Here is a 16,995-nt window from a genome sequence, read left to right as displayed (position 1 = left end):
ATGTCTGTGGCTCACATTCTCTTTTGGGGCTTACATGTGTGTGGTATGTACCTGTCAGCTAAAAAAAACCACATTAAATGAGCTTTACATGACATTATATAAGTGACCAGTTTTGTCTAAGAAAATATTTTTTTAGAGAAACTAGATATTTTGACGCGTTAATTTCTGATTCACAATTCGTTTGCGTACCTGCATATGTGGTATGTACCTATCAACTTGTAATATATTGAGCGGGCTTCAATGATGAGCTTGAATATTTATGTCAACTGTTAGCCTTGTTTTCATGAGTAATATTTGGTTTGAGTGCAGCTCTAGCCTCCATGACAACTGGATACCGATACACTGTTACACGTGTTGGCGAGGATGTTACCATGACCATGAACCCGGAGAACGCCAGCTCAATATACTCCGTGTTTATGAATGGCTCGATATCTAAGAAACTGTCAGTAGTCATCCCTAGCTCACACCGGCTAGAGGGACTCAACAACAGTCACACCGGCTACGGGACCAAGATCAGATACACCGGGGGAGGACTCCCCATCACAGGCCGGACAGCTGAGGTTCACCATCTACAATGACGCTGGTACTTACTACTATCAGGGAAGCAATGGACAGGAAGTTACTGGATGTAGACAGGTCCCCGTTGTAGGACGTGAGTGGAGTTAACAGAATGGTAGATAAGTAAATGAATGAGGATAAACTAAAACGTAATTAACCATATATAAAGACGTGTGTGTGTACGTGCGTGTGCATGCGTGTGCTTTTGTGGAGTTAAGGATGGAAGTATACATGTGAAGATCAGGGCGGGAATTGGACTTCATTACCCATTTCTTGTCGTACGAGACGGCTAACGGGATCGGGTAGCTCTCGTATCCCAAATACGTGTATGTATGCTCATGATACTGATCACCTGACTGTCTGGTCCAGACTCGATTATTTACAGATCGTCGCTATATATATGGAATGTTGTTAAGTGTTAGCAGCCATGCAACCAACTACTCACTCGCAGTATTTTAGACTTGTCTGTGTAATATTTTGATATTTCGAAGGATATTTCTTATACCTTCTTATACCAATTTATCAACCGTAGCAACTGTGATATTAGTTGAAAATGTTTCCCAAAATAATTAAGGGTTAGAGCTTGTGAATGTGTTTTGGATTTGAAAGTATATTTGAAGAGTGTTCGTAACTGCCTTTCTTCATTGTGATCTCTTTGAGGTCAGAGTGCCGCATATTTCTCATGCTTTATATTTTGAATTCCTAATCCCACCACAGCGGTTCTGTTCTCATTTGTTAAAGCAAATGTACCATCATGTATGTTTTTGTGTGATCAGCTGCTTCCTGAAAAAGAGTTACCAGTGTGAAAGTGTAACCTAAAGTTTGTAAAGAATTCACTATTTTCACCCTCGTGCCACATGTATTTTGTCCATTTGTCCGGTTTATCCTCATGTGTATTGTTGTTAGAGGTGAATGTGTTTCAAAGAGCGATGTGGGGAGCTTGGCTGTGCATGACACGAGCAAGTGACATGAGTTAAAGTGTATGATGAAGGGAAAAAGGGAGGAAGAACCTAACAAAGGCTACAGCACTGCGACTATTATAAGCAAAGCATATAAACTGGTCACATAATGTACCATTTATGGCATGAATGCCAAAAATGCAACATACTTCAGCAAGTTTTCATAGAAGGAGAATGGAACCTACCTATACTCAAACAGCCCTTGACTTTTCATTTCAAAGCTCTCTCAGTGTCTTTTCACTAACGTTTTGGGAACACTTCAGATAGAACGTAACTGTACCTGTAGAAGCTGTATTAACCTTTTCAGAGTTTTCAATGTCATCTAGTTCTTTCCATATTGCAAAACATTGATTCACTTTGGCTCATGCTTAATCCATAAATCACCGATTTTATTGTGTGTAACGGCCATGTTGCAATGCAGCACAAATAGCTGTTTCCTTCATTCTTATTAGTCAAAAATACCTTTCAAACATGGTGATTCACTGTTTTAGAATTTTCCATTCTAACGCTTCTAAATCTCTTAATCCTTTGTGTATGCCAATCAATTCGGTAGGCCGGGTTTTGATTAATGTGGAGGCTCTTCATGGTAGAATCTTATTGTGTACTTTTGCACATATTTATATATGTGATGATCCTCTGATGATGCATGTCAAGACTCATAACGAAAACAAGGGATTCCACAGCTATCCTCTGTGTGCCAAGGTTTGAAGTTGGAAGGTTTTGTTGATGGTGATGTACTGCTCGACAGTACAGCGATGTGATGTACATCAAGTGAAGTTCTTCACCAAGTCTACCAAGAGTCGGTCACTGTGGAGAAGCTTTCTGAGAAACCACTGCATCGTGTATGGATTTACAACGTCTTTATTATTTACAACATGACGTTTCTGGACTACTTCCTTCCACTTCATCAAGTGAAGGACGGAATTTGATCACAAGTATCGCAGGCATTTTGCAACGAGGTTTATAAGGAATATTTGTATATTCCTTGAGGTGCGTAGATTGAATATCTCTCTAAATAATTACCCTGCTGTCAATAGGAACGAACCATTAAGACAAAAGTCATCAATATCCCCCGCAACTGTGTGCCATATGACAGATTGGAAGGCTTGTAAGATTTAAAAATTTTTTCTCCTAGAAAGAGCACTACCACCAAAGTCAGTCGATTTCGAACTTGTTGCCATCTAAACGCCAAAAATATTTTATTCAGAAATCCAAACCTAAAAGAAGGCGTCACTATACCACCAGGCCTATCCATATGCCAAGGTTGGTGAAGTAATAGTGAACAGTTTTAAGCTTCTGTTCTAATTTCAATGTCAAACGTCTTGTCACGGAAACAAAGAAAAAAAAACAAACAACCAACCAACCAACCAAACAAACAAAAAATCACAAACAAATTTCACACACTGGTGCAACACCCGAAAGACCCCTGAGGACATTGAAACCTCAAAAACTTCATGTCCGGGTCTAATCCCCGAAAGGGATCAATCATGCTTGGCATGTGTACCAAGTTCTATGAAGCTAGCATTTATAGTGTAGGAGATCTGCTCTGGACAAGATGACATCCCCTTAATCACAGGCTAAGTCATATTTCCACGGAAAACGTGGAATAATTAACGCAGCTTAACCATTGTCATCGTGGCCACCCTTGGAGTTGGTAAAATCCCCCCGGCCTTCTACCCCTGGGATTTTCCCTCCTCCGCTGGTTTACACCTGCTACCAAAACCTCGGAGTGGTGTTTCATCCTTTACATCAAAATGTCACCTGCCATATTCGTACTGCATTATATTTTGTATGTGTGTACGTGAGAGAGGAGAAAGACGTGGCTGGTCAAACAGTAAATGTTTGATAGAGGGAATATTACACTTGAGAGTTCACGAGAGCGTGAATCTCGGCGTGAGTGGTTGGGTTGCAGTGGTGTTTGGGTAGAGGGGTGTATTCAAATTAAGCAGTCTTGCTGTGGAGGAGGCGAACATATGTTTTTGTAAGCACTGAGATTTTAGCATTTAATACTCATTTGTTTGCGTTTTCACGTCATGTCAGACTTGTGGACAGATTATCAATGTTTTAAATAGGTATCACTTGTGGATGAATCTGTTGGTGCGTGAGTAGTTGAATGGTGAGTGAATGGGTGAATGAGTGAACCAGTCAGTCAGTGGTTGAATGAGTGGGTGATCACCAGAAATGGACTTCACACATTGTACCCATGTGGGCGTTGATGGAGGACATATTCACAAAAAACATATATTATTCACACGGCAATATTGTAGCACAACGTAAGGTTCACCGGGAAATGTTTATAAGGAAATATTGTCCAGTGAAACTACATCATGTGACGCATTATATCAGAAACTGCATATGTCAGTTTCTGCTCACCGTAGTAGTGACAATGTTTCTGGGTTCCATTGTGTCCGTAGCACTATGTGGGTTTGGTATGTATCTGTCTTCGAAAACTGAAATACATGTTGAATCTCTTACTTAGTTGCTTTTCAGTGTAATCTTACGCAATGCCTAACGTGTCAACGTATCTAGTGTTACTGAGTTCTGATTCTAATTACCTTTTCGTATACAGCTCTAGTCTCCATGACAACTGGATACCCTTACACTGTTACACGTGTTGGTGAAGATGTTACCATGGCCATGAACGCACAGAATGTCAGCTTTGTGTATTATGTATGGGTGAATGGTTCGGTATCTGTGAGACTGTTACTGGTCCAGCCCAAGTCACACCGTGTAGTGGTAATCAACAGTAGCCACACCGGCTTCAGGACCAGGATCAGATACACCGGGGAGGACTCACCATCACAGACCGGACAGCTGAGGTTTACCATCTACAATGTCTCTGTACAGGACGCTGGTACTTACTACTGTCAGGGAAGCAATGGACAGGAAGTTACTGGACGTAGACAAGTCCTCGTTGTAGCACGTAAGTGGAGTTAACAGAACGATAGATAAGTAAATGAATGCTCCTAAACTAAAACCTAAACCTTAACCATATATAAAGATGTGTTTGTATATGTGCGTGTGCTTTTGTGGAGTTAAACATGGCAAGCCTACTCACAGTATACCCGTGAATATCCGGGGTAGAATTGGTCTTCATTACCCCTTGCTTGTCGTACGATACGACTAGCGAGATCTGATAGACAGGCTCGCTAACTTGGTTGACGCATGTTATGGTATCCCAATTGCGTTGAGGTATGCTGATGGTGCTGATCACCGGATTGTCTGGTCCATACTCAATTATTCACAGATAGCCGACATATATATGGAATGTTGTTAAGTGCAGTGTTAAAACAACAGTCCAACCAACCACTCACTCGCAGTATATCCGAATCCACCTGTCTTATTCATCCCGAGCACCAGTCAGTGTAACAACGATTAAGCAACATGAAGTTAGAAACTGATTCGGGATTGGGATTCGGAATTTGGGATTTGGGATTCGGGATTCGAATCCCGAATCTGAATATTTTTGGGATTTTTTCGGGATTCAAATTTCGTTCAGATGTACTAGGGGCGTCTGCAACCGAATTTAGCGATATCTCTATCAGAGCTGTGAAACGGTGCTTTGGTGAACATTTATCCGTTGGGCAACTGCACGCTGGGACTTACCGGCCTCAAGGAGACCAATAGCGATATGACGGTTGGCTTCACGCAGACAAGGCATGTAGCGTTCGTCAACAATATTCCAAATACAGTGAATAATCGACAAACTGCGATCAACCTTTTATACCCATCGTTCAGACTATTTGATCCCCAACGTTCACGTGCATTGCATGTTAACTGTGTATTCTGTGAAAAAACACGCCGATGTCGAAAATCATGTTGTTAAAAAGTTAAACCATTATAAGCTTGAACTTGTCACTCCAGAACTTTGTCCCTCTGTAACGTCATAATGTATATGTAATGACGTCCTACTGTAACTGCTACAATCTCTCTGTAGGTACACGTTGGAAATACAACAAATGTTTGCATTTATGACTTAACACCTGTAATGATTCTTTTACATTTTGTACGCACCTACCTACCTACCTACCTACATGCATGCATGCAGGCAGGTGGGCAGGCAGGCATCAATCCATCCATCCATCCATCCATCCACCGCCCCCACCTACCCACATACATACATACATGTACTAGTACCTTAGAAGGGGTGGGATGATGTATATTGACACTGTTGGTCATAACTCCAAATCTGAACGAAATATTCTGATTCGGGATTTGAATCCCGAAACAAGAATATGAAGAAAAGTCTAACTTGAGGCTGAACTATGGAAAAACGTAGGTTTTTTGGCTTCATGTTTTTAAGATTTGAATCCCGAATCTGACACAGATACATAGATACATACATAGATACATACATAGATAGATAGATACATAGATACGTAGATACATACAGACATACATACAGACACCTACAGAGATACATACAGACATACATACAGAGATACATACAGACATACATACAGAGATACATACATACATAAATACAGAGATACATACAGACATACATACAGATATACATACAGACATACGTACAGAGATACATACCGAGATACATACAGACATACATACAGACATATATACAGAATACATACAGGCATACATACAGAGATGCATACAGACATACAGACATACGTACAGAGATACATACAGACATACATACAGACATACATACATGCAGACATACGTACAGAGATACATACAGAAGTACATAAAGACACACAGACATACATACATATATACATGGACATGTATACAGAGATACATACAGGCATACATGCAGACATGCATACAAAGATACATACAGACATATATACAGACATATATATAGACATGCATACATAGATACATACAGACATACATACAGACATACATACGGACATACATACAGACGTAGAGACATGCATACAGAGGTACTTAAAGACACACAGATAGACATGATACATGCATATATACATAGACATGTATACAGAAATACATACAGAGATACATGCAGACATACATTCAGGCATACGTAAAGAGATGCATACAGAAGTACATAAAGACATACAGACATACATACAGATATGATTTATTCATTTGACCAAGGGGAAAGTAGTTGTGTAGTACATTTAATCAACGAACCGTTTAGGGGTATTAACGTGTCGCTAGCGCTTATTTAATTGACAATAAAGGTGAATACTTAATAAATGAAAGTGTCAGAGCATTTACTTTATTCAGTTTATTATGTCTCAGTGGATTCATATTTTGAAACGTTTTTCACAGAGAGGCAAACCACACATTTAGTAAAACCATGTTTACTGGCACTCGTGCTAAGGTCTCGGATCATTTGTTATATTTTTTCACAGAGTACATTTAATCAACAAGTCGATTAGGAGTATTAGCGAGTCGCCGGCGTTTATTTAACTGACAATAACGGTGAATACTTCATTAACAAAAGAGTCAAAGCATTTAGTTCATTTAGTTTATGATGTCTCGTTGGATTCATATTTTAGAATGTTTTTAACCATGTTTATTGGCACTGGTGTTAAAGTCTGGTATCATGTGTTATATTTTTCACAGAGAAGCCAGCCACACCTACCATCACCGAACCTGCCTTACCTGTGTCAGGTAAGAATGTCACCCTCACATGCTCCTCCTCGTCCCGGAGTCTACCCCCGGACCACCCCCCTCTGAACATGACCTACATCTGGAGGAGGGACAGGACCCTGCTGGAATCTGGTGATGAGTCTCCTACAGGTGGAGATGACCTTACAATACCCCACGTCAGCAGAGAGAACTAGGGAGACAACTACAGCTGCCAGGCTGTGGAAGAGGGGCTGGAGTCTGACTGGAGTCACGGACATGTACTGGATGTCCTCTGTGAGTAAGAACGTACCTTTGTTTACGGTACAGGAACCTCGTATATCTATACAACTTAGCATGCAGCTTACATAGAACCTTTAGGTCCTGAATCATTATTGTGATAGTAACTTGGTGGTTCGGTTGGGAATTAATGACAGCAACAACATAATAATGTGTCCATTGATATAGCGCCAAACTCCACACCAAGTATGCTCATAGCGCTAACAATAGGGCGTTATTGACTGTTGGGAGAGAACATAGTCAGAAACTGTGATGAAAGCTTTCAGCTTCAAAGGCAAGCGGTGTCAGGTGTTTTATCGAATATACACCAGTGACCAAAAATATGTCATGTCATTGTTGCTGACCTGGACATGTGCTTTAGATATGAGCAAAACGGACCACTCAGCTCAAATACAAACGATCAACACAAAACTAACAATACATACATTTACTGAATCACATGACACGGGTTACGAAAGCGCCAATTTATGTTCCTCAGGCTTGCAATTCTAGCGTAGCATCAAATATGCAGATTTCAGATAATGTAAATGCACGGTGACAGACAAAGGTCAAAACAAGGTTATGTAAAATATCAGGAAAATACGGAACACATGAGATTCGATACCAACCACGCGGGCCAAAAGTTGAGCGGTGGTCGTTTACTAAACGAAAGGGGTTTTAACTGGTTACCTTAGAACTAATATTTCAATGTTGATCTTGTTTCAACGTGATGGCAAGGTACGTAACTGTTAATGAAGGTCCTCTTGATATAAATTATGGACAATTCATACTTGATTGTGACAGTCATGAAGGCCTGTGCCACACGTTGAATGAGTATTTGGTATTTTACCTTGTACTGAGTCTTCATTCATTCATCAGTAATGGTTAACACTGTACTTGTACATTTCTCAGTGGAGATGGATAAAGGATAGGGATGGGACACAACTTTCTGGAAATTTCAAACCTCAACATGATAATAATTTCAAAACTGTTTTAAGAGGCATTCTTTTCCCAGATTTCATATATACTCTTAAAAACAGTAAGTGAACTGTACTTTCAATGTATGATTGTCGAAATTGGGAGATATATGCGATTGAATCAATGCTGATACAGTAACAATGGATGTTTTGAGAACATAACCAACTTCCACCTGGATTTCATTCAAAGCATACCTGTTCGTTCACTTATCCCCCTTGTTAGGTGACTGGAGTATGTCATGAACATTTCAGGTTTACAATTTTCAGTGAGAAGTGTGTGATTTGACCTCTGAACTCTGACCATCCACGAATGCAAGAAAACTATCCGAAAAATACAGTCTACGGAAGAGCCTGAGAAACGTCAGGATTCATAATGGCACCCCATGCACGCGTAGGAGGGTCCGACGTTGTGCACGTGCTTCCCATGCATTGTGTTTGCGTGTGGTGATAACGTGAAATGATGCTGCATACACAAAAAGAATGTCATTGTAACGTTCCTGAATGGGTTTTCTTTCTACCAGATTTCAAAGTTCAGGTTACCCTACTTGTTTTAAGAGTATACTTGCCTAAGAGAGTTCGTTTGTGGTTGCTGTCTGGTGGTAGTTCAGGATGGTGGACAAGAGACGGAAGAAAAACAAAAGTCAGTGGTAGAGAAGAAGATAGCAGCAGCCATGTTTTATTATTGTTTGGTCGAATGATGGTCGCAAAGGTATATACAGTGGTAAACATGTGACAGGACTGAGTGGCCAATGTTCCTGATTTGGAGACCCGTTCTGTCACCTCACACATTCAGAAGTCGGAAGGCGTTTCTTCACCGTCGACGTAGTCGTATTTGGAGCGACGGCCTTGGCCGACAACCCGACTAACCGCACAATCCGTTCGCTTCTTGTTTTCCTGACTGGTCTCCTTGGTTGGTCTCCCTGGCTGGTCTCGCCAACTGATCATATCATTCAGATTTTTATACACAGGGCCATTACGCCACATTTTGCAAGGTCACTGGCCCATGCACATGTATATACGTAAGATTCGCCGACGTAGGGAAGTGTTAACTGCCATATATTGATAACGTTTGAGAATTAAGGGTCCTGCCCGGAGGGTTGGTGATGTTAAGAGGGGATACACCGAATGTTTGCTGAATACATGACATAGACAAAGGGGACAGAATTTCAGTGCACTTTGGACATATGTTGAAACAAATTGATCGTTTGAATAAATGAAGCTTCAAAGAAACTTATTGAAATAACTTAGTCTGTGACAACAGCCCTGAGCGTCATGGAGATTTTGGATCCCCGAAGGTCCGGGGTAGAATAGGCCTTCACCAACCCATGCTTGCCATAAAAGGCGACTATACTTGTTATAAAAGGCGACTAACGGGATCGGGTGGTCAGGTTCACTGACTTGGTGGACACATGTCATCGGTTCCCAGTTGAGCAGATCGATGCTCATGTTGTTGATAACTGGATTGTCTGGTCCAGTCTCGATTATTCACAGAGCTCGACTATTGCTGACTGCTGCGTAAAGCGCAATCCATTCCCTCACTCACTCACGGAGCTTCTCTCCTTAAAAGCGCTTCTTTTTAAAACAGTGACAATATTGGGTTTACAATTAAGAATACGGTAAAATGCATGAAACGTTGACAATATCTGGTACAGGCACTGATCATTAGAGATATAATAGTAAGTTCATCCTGTCGGATATACCTGACTGATACGGGACACGTATGACTTATAGGAACAAAAACAGAATGTGCGTAATGTGTCGTCGTTTGCATTTGAATGTAATGTTTCGTGACAACAGTAAGATCTTTGAAACTGGGAATCTTATATTGATGAGCCTAGACTCGATAAGGCTAGAAGATGTAGCCTGGCATGAGAAAAAATTAAACCTAACCAACTTCAAAAGTCTAAACCTAAAGTTGATGAAACATTAATTCAATTGAAATTGATATGCCTTGGTATTGGTATGATAGAAGAAAATATCAAATTATTATTTCTGATTATCTCACACGCTTTGCAGATGGACCTGTCCAGATACAGTTTCACGGCACATGGGAGGTAGAAGAGGGGAAACCTGTGATAGTGAGATGTTCCGTTGACTGTAACCCTGCCTGCACTGTAACCTGGTGGGACACATCCAGACAGATGGTGATTACAGGACACGGGGAGGATGTGTTGTCTACACCAGCTATAGATGTGTCTGTGTCTGGACAGTACACGTGTCACGTCAACAACAGCCATGGGAGTGCATCACGCAACCTGACACTAGAGGTCTTCAGTAAGGCCTCCACAGATTCCGGAAACATACTTCGTGACAGAATATGTAAAATTCAAGATTACATTTGAATGAGATATATAATGACTTTTAAGTTTTTACTCCCTTCAAATTTCTCAAAACACACAGACAGTCTGAACAGGTATTTATACAAACTAGTAATATGGCTCAGGAGGTCAATCTTGACTATTAATCTGATGATATGACTGACTGAGTGACTGACTGAGTGACTGAGTGACTGACTGACTGACTGACTGACTGATTGACTGACTGACTGACTGACTGACTGACTGACTGACTGACTGGCTCACGGACTGACTGGCTCACTGGTTGGTTGACTGGCAACTTGACGATTATTATTGGATCCCTCTATGAAGACGGATCGATGGGTGTTGTATCGAGAACGCAACTGGTTGTATTGCAGTTTGAAAGTGTCATTTCTGATGAACATCGGAAGGGTCAACCCAGTTGATATGTCGTGAACCTAATTAAAATCTTCTTAAGAGGCGTGATGTTACTGGGGTATAAGTGGCATAAAACTCCACTCATTTACTCACTCACTCATACCCACCAATTTACCCGCTCACCCCCTCACTCCCTCACCCACCCACTCAAATTCGCAGATACGGGGCAGCCCTGGTTATATTTGTAATCCTGGTATAAATTATATCTCTGGTATTTTGTAATCAGATCATGTACCTTAAATAAAGCAACATATCTTGGACGTTATTTGTTTCTGAAAAGTAAACAGGATTATACAATGCTAAACTGAATGTTGTCCATATTAAATGTTTCAGCACGCGAGGTTAATGAATCTGGTGTCGTTTCCATCGTCCCAGTGACTGCTGTCTGCTCCATCCTGATCGTGGTCATCGCCATTGTCGTCATAGTTGTTGTTTGTAGAAAACAGAGACGTGGAGGTAATACAGTGTGATGTGACAGTGAATGACTAGAACTCGAGAGGGACGTGAAGTGGCCTCTCTCACAAACACTTCTTGACTACTTTGGTTCAGTAATTACGTATACCGATCTCACTTAATAGCATGTTGAGCGTGTGCGTGTGCGTGTGCGTGTGCGTGTGCGTGTGCGTGTGCGTGTGTATGTTGAGTGCATCGTCGCTAGAGGGTCGGAGAGGGTAGTGGGGAGCGGGGAAAAGGGCACGTCAGATATTTACCAGAGTAGTACTTTTACCCAACAACTCATATACATATATACACCTATAGAAATGTTAAGCAATAGTAATAAGTATTGATTTCATGCCTCTTCTTTGTCTGCAAAACATACAACAATACTTTGGTATGTCGCGTCTGATGTCTATTTCCACACATACTCAGTAAAGAGTTAGCTAATAATTATTTCACTTCATACTGACATGTGATGCATTTTCGACGAAATGATCATTTTGTCCTACCTATATTAACTGATTCTCTCCAGGTGTGATTTCTAACGTGTCTGTGTGTATCTTGATTAAATGTAAAAGTGTCCTTGATGGTGACAATTGGTATTCATCAAGGAAGAAGACCAAGTCTCTTGTGGGGAGATGGAATTTGAGCCAGGCCTTTAAGGAAGAGTTTGATAGAGAGGATAGATTATAAGGGAAGGCGGTGAAAGTATACTGAACTACTTTAAAAACGCATCACTGGGATAGGACATTGAATATCCGTGATAAACGAAGAAAATAACTTGTCCTTGTTGAAACCGAAGTCGTCAAACAAGATTGAAACACGAGTAAAATCAAAATTAGTCATTCTCAGTTTAGTGCAAACATGAATTAGCGATAACGTTGAATGGGGTCAAATTTACTTCCAAACGCGCTCAAAAGTTTCACAGTCAGTGACAGTAACGGGTATGGCCATCATTTGCATAATCCTGCTGGAAAATGTGAAGTCGTTGATCTGCCTTCCTGTTGGGAAAAGGAACGACTCTTGTTCTCAGTACGTATTCATTTGATCTGTAACTCGACCACGACAGACGTGCACGTGTGTCCTGCCATCACTACTAATCTCGTTACAAATCATTACGCCTCCACCATCCCTGCTGAACTCAACAATCAGCGTTACGCTGTCCACGTCGCCCTTGTATATGCATGACTGAGATGAGATCAGGACTCGGCAGTAAAGAGAATACTTATGCGCACACAGTCCCAGCTGACGTAATCACAATCGTACCGTCTGGAGACTGACGATATCCCTTCTTCCGTGAATGGTAATGTCTCTTCTGGAGATTGACTTGAACCTGTTCCTTAAAAAAGAGTGAAGACAATGCGGTGATCTCGAGCTGGACACATGGTTGTCAAGGATGTGCTCGATCACGTGTTGTCAACAATTTGGTGCAGTTCAAAATTTCGGTGTGATTTTGGTGCACAGTTGACTGATCTAACAATATGTTGTGAAAACGTCACGTTTTATGCATTTTTACGCGATTTGCAGGTGAAAAGGTGATTTCCAGCAAATGGTGGGTCACTTGACCATACAGGAATGCACGTATTTCTTGGTGTGCATCAAGTTCATCTGTGAAAGTCAGATTACTTCAAGGACAGATTCTGTTCGTTTTGCCTCCTCCATAATGAATGATAATAATATGATACGCGCGTTTCTAAAGTACTTCAGTATGGAACCTTCAAGTTGATGCTTGAAGAGGATATAAATCAACAGTGTGCACAAATTTACATGTTTAATGGACTTCAGTTTCCAAGTGTTTGCTTCAAGACACTGGTGTTAATCAGCTGACATTTGTTCTACAAACATGTCGTTCTACAAATAGCAAGATATTTATTTCCACTTCAAAGATGTATAATTATACAGGAAATTCGTTTATCTCATATTTTACATCTAACATTGTGCATATGTCATTATTTACACAAAATTATTTGTTTCAGGTAGAGGATGCACATATTATCGGTGAGTAAGGCAAAATGTGTAAACAGCTGACTTAAAATTTTGTAGTAGCTGCTATTTTTCAATGGTATTGTGGAAACACTCAATCAGAAATACAGTGATTTGATTAGCTATACTTCACTTATTAGTAGCAGTATATGTGGAGCATAAGCCCAAGCAGAATTAATGGCACATCGCTAATGAGCTGTTGGTGTCAAAAAGATTTCGTTCTTTCAGGTAAATGTTAGAAGAGCGTCAAATACCGATAAGGCAGAACTTGCTTACCCTTTTTGTGAACACATTCATGCATATAACTGTAGCAACTATTTTGTTCCTTGCAAGATTCTGTGTCTGAGGAAAGCGGATTGTCTTTGTTTTTTTTAAATATCCTTGATTCCGACCACTTTCTACATTTCTTTCCCCTAGCGTTGTCACATACACCCGTGACGCAGACACAGACGGAGACTACGAGGAGATAGTAGGTTGGTGCTGGACGTCATTGTTGTACTCCACGTCAGTTAAATCAGATGACGTTAAACAGGTCATACGAATTGTTAAAGGGGTAGCATTATGTAGAATGTCTGAAAAACAGTCCTGGACTTGTTGCAAGCTGTCAACATTCAAAACTATAGGTCTGTAACATTTTAAAATCCGTGACAACTGTTAGCACTGACTGACCTTCTACTGAAACTCATACCGTATGATGTACAGTTTCTCTTAAACTCTTAAACTTCTAAATGTAGAAAAAATGGTAACATCAGTGTGCAAGAAGTAAATATATACTTTCAGTTTGTATGCATAATTGTTCCCACACACTTTAAACTTTCAGAGAGAGGATGTGCTCGTCATCGGTGAGTATGTTCATCAATCTTCAAGTAAGATGAATAATGTTTCATCACCACATGGGTGTAATTACCCGTGGTAAAGTGGTTTTCATCAACCCATGCTTGTAAAAGGTGATGAACGGGATCGATGCTTGTGTTGTTGAACACTGGATTATCTGGTCCAGAACCATTTATTTACAGACCGTCGACATATAGGTGTCATATTGCTGAGTGTGGTGTTAAACAACAAACCAACCAGACAAAACTATACACGACTAGGAGCGCGATGTGAACTGAGAGCGTGTCCCAGCTTAATAATTTCCTCTCATTATGCTCACGTTCAATGTTCCCTTTTACCAGTGTGGTGTCGTATCACAGGGAAGACGAAAATGATGGGAGCTACCAGGAAATAGAAGGTTGGTGTCTGAAGGTTAACAACTAGCATGATGTGTAACGACTGTGAAACTCGAACTGCCGTATAGGGTACTGATATGTCGAGTAAACGTAGCTCGAACTGTCTAGTGTCTGAAGCCTGGAACGGGAGTCGTGTCTCAAACCAACCAAGGAGACCAAACCCCCGATTATTTAGTCTGAAATAGCCATAATAGAATAGCTATAACATTGTAAATAGTCGGATTTTCTAGATGTCCGAATACTGAGTACTTCTCTCAGTATTCATAAAGGACGACCAGATATTGGTGATAGGCCGTGTTGGGGAAAAGGATCCACTAGTCTGGAGAGCTGTAATGGTCATCCCGGTGAATGATTCTTCCTTATTCATGGCTTGCTTACTTTATTGCGTTATAGTTCTTGCAGAGCAAAATACTATTTTGTCAGTTGACATTATTTATGTCATAAAGTAAATTAATGCTTTAACAGACACTAGAACATACACCATGGTGAAATACGGCGCTGTATTGTCACTTGAATTATCCTACTTAATGCAGATATGTGTCATCTTTGTCTTATATCAGAAGGTGATGCAAACGTGGACGACATCGTCCCCATCGTAGCTGTCTACTCCGTTATGCTGACTGCTGTGGCAGTTGTGGTGGCAGCTCTCACTGTTCTTGTCTGCAAGGACGTGAAAGGTACAAAGAATGCATGAATATTTTTGCATGCAATGTAAGTTTCAACCCACCTCCAATCCCCAACACTGAACAAGCAACAGAAACTTACCCCAACGTGCAGGGCCTGGTCAGAACCTGTCTTCAACAACCATGCTTGTTACAACAGGTGAGAAACGCTGGTTGATTATGCTCATGCATGATCTCTCGTATCCCAGTTGCGTAAATCGACGCTCTTTATATCAACCACTGGGTGTTTCGGCAAGTCTATCTATGTTCTCGGGTGTATCAGACAAGCGTAGTCTAGCTGGGATATTGTTGAATGCAGCCTCGAACAGCATACGGGCATATCCGTGGTTCACCTTCGCGTGCTGCAATATTTTGTTCTCATTTTAGTTTGTGAAGTGTGTTTTGATTCTTTTATTCAGTAATGGAGCGGTCGGTAGGTCAGTGGATAAGGTGTTCAGGCCACAGACGCAGGTTCGATTCCCCCATATGAGTATAATGAAACCATATTTATCGTGTTCTGGTTTTGGTGATGTTGATGGACTATTCTGAGTACGACTAATTCTTTACTGTTACTCATTGTTGGATGAATCGATCAGTTTAGAAATGTACAAGTTTGTCTTTTGTTTTACTTGCAGAGAACCAGGACAACAGGTACACGTTTTCATGTTTTTATCTTAAGTGCTGGAGTCAATCATCGTAATAACTAGTGAACAAATCTTCATATCAACGGTTGCTGTCTTCTGTGTTAAACACCATTTACTAAACGTACCTTTAGAAATCTTAGATAAACGCCGGCATCGATTACCTGTGGAAATGACAGAGAAAGTAGCAAATGTATCTATGTAACTGATGCACAATTTGCTAAAAATGTTTTGGAAATCTATGATCATGGTTGAAGTGGTTTATAGGAGGTGATTTCCGCTGCACACTGCTTGAAAGAAAAATACATGCACCTATGGGCAAGTGCAACATAAGTGTAATGTTGTGATTACAGATGTGGTGAATATCTCACTGTGATGGCAGAGAGATTATCCCATGACTTCAGTGATGAACCTCGTGCTTCCAACATCGATGTCTTACCCCTATACGATTACGAACGACTCCTGCGGGATCAGTTCCACATCTACACGTCTCTCCATCCTTCATCTTCCTCAACAGAGGACCACAGTACTAGGTGAAACCTAAACTGACGGTGCAGTTCCACATATGCACGTGTCTCCATCCTTCATCTTCCTCAACAGAGGACCACAGTACCAGGTGAAACCCAAACTGACGGTACAGTTCCACATATGCACGTGTCTCCACTTTTCAACAGAGCCTATACATTTTAACATCTCAACAAGCTAACGTTTCAGCTGCCAAAACAAGAGTACTTCATTTACTAATCACCCAACAAGAGGAAATGTTTGCCACGATGCCATTTTTAACAGAGGATTGTACTGGTATTGGTCTCTGAGCTTAACTGATGTATATCAAAGTATATTAACAACGCTGATTTAGCATCAACATTCTTATTCAATTAATAAAGTTAAAACCTTTTATTTTCGTTTCATGAAACTTATGTTATATTTCATCAACAGCGATAATGTGAAAACACAATTTTTCAATCAATA

General features: G+C 40.7%; 1 pseudogene; it reads left to right on the top strand.

Moving 5' to 3' along the window:
- Window positions 1-16,560, top strand: LOC137260438 (cell adhesion molecule 4-like; annotated as a pseudogene).
- Window positions 16,561-16,995: the final 435 nt, after the last annotated feature.

The sequence above is a fragment of the Haliotis asinina genome, chromosome 1 (assembly GCF_037392515.1).
Source record: "Haliotis asinina isolate JCU_RB_2024 chromosome 1, JCU_Hal_asi_v2, whole genome shotgun sequence".
In the NCBI taxonomy this organism is placed as follows: Eukaryota; Metazoa; Mollusca; class Gastropoda; order Lepetellida; family Haliotidae; genus Haliotis; species Haliotis asinina.
The sequence above is the reverse complement of the archived record's forward strand: the minus strand, read 5'-3'. Positions and strand labels throughout refer to the sequence as shown.